General features: G+C 28.1%; 1 long non-coding RNA gene across 1 annotated transcript in view; it reads right to left on the reverse strand.

The window, feature by feature from the left end:
* Window positions 1-4,875: 4,875 nt before the first annotated feature.
* Window positions 4,876-6,136, reverse strand: part of LOC106686229 (uncharacterized) — a 3,142-nt gene continuing 1,881 nt past the window's right edge. The window contains exon 2 of the long non-coding RNA XR_001343980.2: window positions 4,876-5,394. This is a non-coding gene — a long non-coding RNA (uncharacterized lncRNA). The remainder of the gene's footprint in view (window positions 5,395-6,136) is intronic.

A 6,136-nucleotide genomic window follows, 5' to 3' on the forward strand; every position in this document is an offset into this window, starting at 1 on the left:
GGAATAGGGATGAATAAGCGCCGTTGTAATTTACTTGAAATAATCTGTCGGAGAGATAAGAACGGATAATGAGGAAGTATGTAGGGGGTAGGAATTTACGGATCTTGTATAGCAGTCCTGGGTGCCAGACTCGATCAAAAGCCTGTTCTATATCAAGAAAGACTCCCGAGCAGTACATTCCGCGCTCCAATGAAGACGAGACAACAGCATAAGGATTTGGACTGTAAGGAATAAATACAAAAAGAATTCGATGGTTTAGTGGAGCCCCAAAGCTCAACTCCATATGTTCAGACAGGCCTCATTATAGTCATGTAGATCAGCCTTTTGTAATGGTTTGGAAGTTTAGACGGTTTGTCTAGTAAATGTAATAGTCGGAATCAACAAGCAGTTTCCTGTCTTGTCAGCCTTGCATCCAGATTCCTTGTCAGTCGTTTGTCCAGATGTAGTCCTAAGTAATGGATCTGTTGCACAGGAGTAAGTGGGGTATTATTAAAGGATACTGTGGGACAGGAAGTCATGGGTTTAGGACAAAGAATTGAAGTGATTTGGTGTAATGGAATTTATTTTAATCCTCTAGTTTTGTCAATATTCTTCAAGGTTGGTGATGTTGGATTGGAAGGTTTGGTCATACTGATGAGGATAGTGTTAGAATGGGTGATGTCAGCTGTACAAATAAGTATAAAACTTATTTTTTAGTCCCAACGTTTCGGCCAGAATTTCAAGACTTCATCAAGGCTGCTTGGAAGAGATCTTAAATGCAAATGTCTTAGATTGTCCAAGTAGCCCAGATGAAGGATTGAAATTGTGGCCGAAACCACGGTACTAATAAGTTTTATACTTATTTTTATATTTCACTGACCACACCCACAGCCATATTCTTCTCATTGTGTAATCTACAGTCAACTATTAATTCATCATTATTTTATTCTGTATATTTAGTATGAATAATCAATTTAAGCTCCAATACGTATCTCCATGAATGGGTCAGCTTGTATTGTTTTCCATAAACAAAAATAAGAAAAAAACTTAAATAAAGAATAATAGAAAATAGGCCATTTTGGGAGAACAGCCGAGATGTTGGAAGTTAAGATTAATTTTTAAAATAAAATTATTATAGTTTGATTATATTAATGTAATTTCCTTTCATTTTCAGAGCCTTAGCACCCTGAGATAAATACAATAAGATACAAAAACGGCATTCATGAAGATAATATACAAAATAAAATACTGATTGTTATAAATGAAAAGTAGTGATCTGTACCTAATTATCATTTTAAGTGTATAATTATTTTTTTAATGAACATAATAATTTTTAATGTTTCAAATTTCTCTTTAAATTTTTCCCCCTAGAATTAAAGTATACTTTTCTTTTTTTTTTCATATAACCAATCAGTATTTAATATGTTTCAATCAGAATACATTTTGAGCTATCAAATTTTTAGGAACAACATAAAAGATTTTTAAGAAATGTATGATTAAGTTCAAAGTTCTTGTAAATTACTGCTTTAAATAAAAAAAAGCCGAAATAAAAAAATAAGAGTAGTTAGGATTAAAGTTATGAAGAAAAGATTATTAGTGATGAATAATTAGCATAAGTATACATTGCTAATATAACATTCATAGTAATTATTATACAAAATTTAATGATTTAAATTACTTTTTCTGATAACAAAATCTTTTTCAAGATTTAGACTGTCTAACTTTAGATAATTGTTTATTAGGTTTGGTGTTTATTACAGTTATTACTTTAGTAACTCACTAATAAAAGACACACTGAGTAAAAATTGTCATTAATTCAACGAATACATAATTTTTTACTCCATTCATATTAAAAACTGCTTGGCATAAAAAGGGTTCTATAAAAAAATAATTTATCCCTTTCTGTATAATTTATATTTTATCTTATAATTAATATTTAAAAAATTGAAAGACCATTGAAGAAAAGTGATAATAAGTAAATTTTTCAAAGAAAAGATGAGAACATTGTTATTTTATATAAGTCACAATGCCTTGTACCATAATATAACATGACTGGAATCTTAATTTTATATTATATTAAAAGCATATATTCAGAACAGAGATATATTTATTAATTAATGATAAAAAATGAAAAAATTCTATATTTTTTTTCAATGAGAGATTAAAAATTCCATAGCATATATGCTCCATATCTCTTCTTCCTAAAATATATAAGATTTATTACAATATCTTGTACAGTTACAATCTGTATTTTTACTTCAATTAAATTAATTAGTATCATTACTTAATCTTGTTACATTAACTCAGGGATTATCAATGATTTGAGTCACAAATCAATAAAATAAACTGGCCATCTTCAACTCTGAGTCTCTATAATCATGATCAATCATTTTCAATGCTCACATTGCAGCTATAAAAGGATCTGAGATGTGTTTTTTTATACGTTTTCTAGATCTTTAATGATTCATCAATGTTAATATATCTACAGGACAGTTTAGGCTTATAAATATTATTGATAGAATCCATTAGATTGTATCTTTATTTTGCCAAAATTGTTAGCAGTTAAATAACATATTTCACTTAAAAAAACATAAAAACTCCATTATATAAAATAGAAATTACACAACGAAGTAACCATAAATAATAATGACAGTAATGAAATCAGTTTTGAAGATTTACAGATATTAACCCTTTGTACTCAAAGTTTTTTTTCATTCATTTTACCAGCGTAATAATATGTGAGGCACAACTGTCGTTTGTCACCAAAAGTGAAATATCTGATACACAATAGTTTTTAAGATTTGTATTTGTCCTCATGTTATTGACTGAAAATGATTTGCGTTGTCTCCATAATGGAGCCATCGATTTGTCGTTTGAAGACAAATTTTAAATAGCTGACTATTCTGGAGCCCTCGAGTGCAAAGGGTTAAGAAAGGAAAAAAAGAACAATGAATGAAAACATATTTATAAAAATAATAAAAAACTTGAAATACATTTATAATGTAAAAGAAGACCTGATATTTATGATCCAATCACAATAATTAATTGAACAATAAATTAATCAAGAACAAACTGAACAATAACAATTTATTGAACTACCCCTCTCACCAAAGCCTCAGATTAAACTTTGACTTCTGATTCTTATATAAATCTAGTCATTGATTAGGATTTATTATTGTAGTTTATTATTTGAAGTTTATTATTAAATATGTCTGATTCTCCCAATAATATTGGGATAAATTTTTGTAATTATGTAAAAAAAAACTTATGTTTAGTTCCACTTTTTCTATCATATAATCACAAATGAAATTAATTGACCAATCAAAATTTTAGAGCAGCTAATTTTAAAAAAAACAAATTAAATTGTAGATGTTGAAAAACGGGACACAGTATCTCCCAAATATACTAATTAAAAATAAATGAATAAAAAACTAGTGTGCTTTAATTTTTAACCAAAAGGCAGGATAAAAGTAAGATGAAAAATTTCCAAAGTAGTAATGGTCAAATGGTGTACAAATTTTATTTTTAGTTTCACTTATAATTGTATGATCTTTTGGTGAGAAATAATAAGTTTTTTACTGATCACTAATTATTTACCCTTCATTTTATACACAACTGTCAATAAATCTAGTTACTTTTTTTAAACATTACTGAAGCATATCATTGTAAAAAAAATTAAAAGCTACATTTTACAACGTTAGTTACATGTTTTTTTTTTCTCTGCAGTGTTGTTGCTAAGTAGTAATTAGTAAAAAAAACTTCCAAAACCTAGCAGGAATGTTTTCTCTGAGTTACTATGTTGAAAGTTTCTTATTACCCCACCGTCCTGGTCATTTCTGACATACCGGGGAGTCAACTTCATTTTGTGGGACCGCCACCCAATGAAAAAAGTCAATGCCCCAGGCCGGATTCGAACTGGTGCCGCTTACAGATATTAGATTGGTAATACCTGTGCCTAACCACCTGTTATGGATGGCCTGGCTAAAACATACATATGCATAAAAAAGAAAAAAACTTTTTCATCTTTGGAAGTTATTTGAAAGGTTCTTTATTTTATTTTATATTATCCCTAATATTCCTCAACTTTAAAAAATGTTGACAGGTTATTTTTGACCTGATCAGTAAAAATAATTAAAAATTTTATTACATAAAAATGTTTTGTAATAAAAACTATAATGCCTGAAATACAGTTAATTACTAATAAGAAATAATTTTTCTTAAGTTTCTCCTATTTTACTTTTAGTAAAATCATCAGGTTCATATAATTTTTTTTAAAATAATAATTAAAATTTTTTTTTATTTATAGTCTTTAACACTTTCTTGAGACTGGTAAATTTTGTTTAAATAAATAATTTAATTTCTATCCATTTTAGCCTCAACACATTTTATTTTTCTTATAAGTCCGATGTTTTGGATCTATTTGTTAAAACTTTATCACAACAATTATGATAAAGTTTCAACAAATAGTGACTGTGATAAATGATTTTAATTTTGGTTTTAATGTGAATATTGACTAATTAGAAATTGTTGTTTCGACCTGGGCAGTTAGTTAGAGTTTTTAAATCATATAATTCCAAAATTGTATTAAGTAGATTGTCCCTGAGGATGGCCGGATAGGCCGCAACATCGGACTTATAAGAAAAATAAATTGTGTTGAGGCTAAAATGGATAGAAATTAAATTATTTATTTAAACAAATTTTTGTTAATCTAAATAAAAATAAATTCATGGAATTTTAAACTAAATTAAGGTAGTTTTTTTTAATCCAATTTAAAATTTTGATAAATTGTAGCAGGACCATTCCTGTCATGGTCAGACAAGAAAATGTTGAATTCACAAGAATAGGAAAGGAACATGATAAAACATTGGGAGAAACAATCAAGAAGATAAGCCTGGATTCTTTTCTATATATATTTAAATAGTTATAATATTATCATTGAATAGAATATTGATTGTTTAACTTTGAGTTTGCAATTTAGATCTTATTTTTACAAGTTGATATGCTAAATAGTAAAATAGTACCTTTTCACATACAAAGAAAGAATATAACTTCGATTACATGTTTATTTCTAGCTGAGTTTAATAGAATTAGATAAAAACTGTAAGTTATAGATGTAAACATTAATACTAACTATATATTAAATGAATAATAAGCCAGCATTAAGATAGGAAAAGAAAGCTTTCCATTAGGATGAATTCCTGCCTGGAGTCATAGCTGCTCTCTGCAAATTACTAATAGAGGAACCTCTTGAAGCATTTCCAACAAATGAATGAGCAGAAGAAGCCATGGTCCTTGGTTGTATACCTGTAGATGATATACCAACTGAATTCGCAACTGGACGAGCTAGAGGTGGACAAATTGATGCAACAGCTCCTGCACCACTAACAACCGCGAATGAAAATAGGCCGCTCATACCTGTAACCAAAATATTAAATAAATGAAAAAGTATAATCGGTACACATTTATCATTAAGATAAAAATAAAGATATTTTAGATATAGATATAGATAGATATAGCTGTAGATCTTTTAGATATACAAATTTTTTCTATCATGACTGACATGTTTATTTGAATGTCTAAAAACATTATTTTTCAGGAGAAAAAAACAAAACAAAGGATTTCTCCCAATGATTTAATTTGATATACTTTCTGTTATATTTTACATATTCTTAGTTATTCACTAAATTTTTTATATAATTCTGTAACTAATCTTTTTATAAAGTTCTATGACTATATTTTAGGGTCGCCCGTAGCTCAGTGGTCTTACAAAATTGATTTCTTGGCGGTGCCAGTTCTAATCTGGCCTGAGGCGTTGACTTTTTTTCATTGGCGGTCCCACAAAATGAAAAACTTTGACCCTCAACCATAGTTAGGCAGTATGGGACTCCAATGGGAGTCTTGGCCGAAAAAAAAAAAGAAAAAAATATATATATTTTATTATATACTTCTTCATTATATTTCAGCAAATTTCTACTAAGAATAAAACAGAAATAACATAAAATGAGTTTTTGGACATCCAATCTTTTGCATTTCGAGTCTTAACACAAGTCATTATATTTTAGTGGCGGTGTATAATCATTAAATAATTGAAAATTTAATGTTTTTCCCTATAAGAATAGAACAAGAATATAAGTCTAAGATATATATAAGTAATAAA

The sequence above is a fragment of the Halyomorpha halys genome, unplaced genomic scaffold (assembly GCF_000696795.3).
Source record: "Halyomorpha halys isolate HHAL.00 unplaced genomic scaffold, Hhal_1.1 Scaffold799.1, whole genome shotgun sequence".
Classification (NCBI taxonomy): domain Eukaryota; kingdom Metazoa; phylum Arthropoda; class Insecta; order Hemiptera; family Pentatomidae; genus Halyomorpha; species Halyomorpha halys.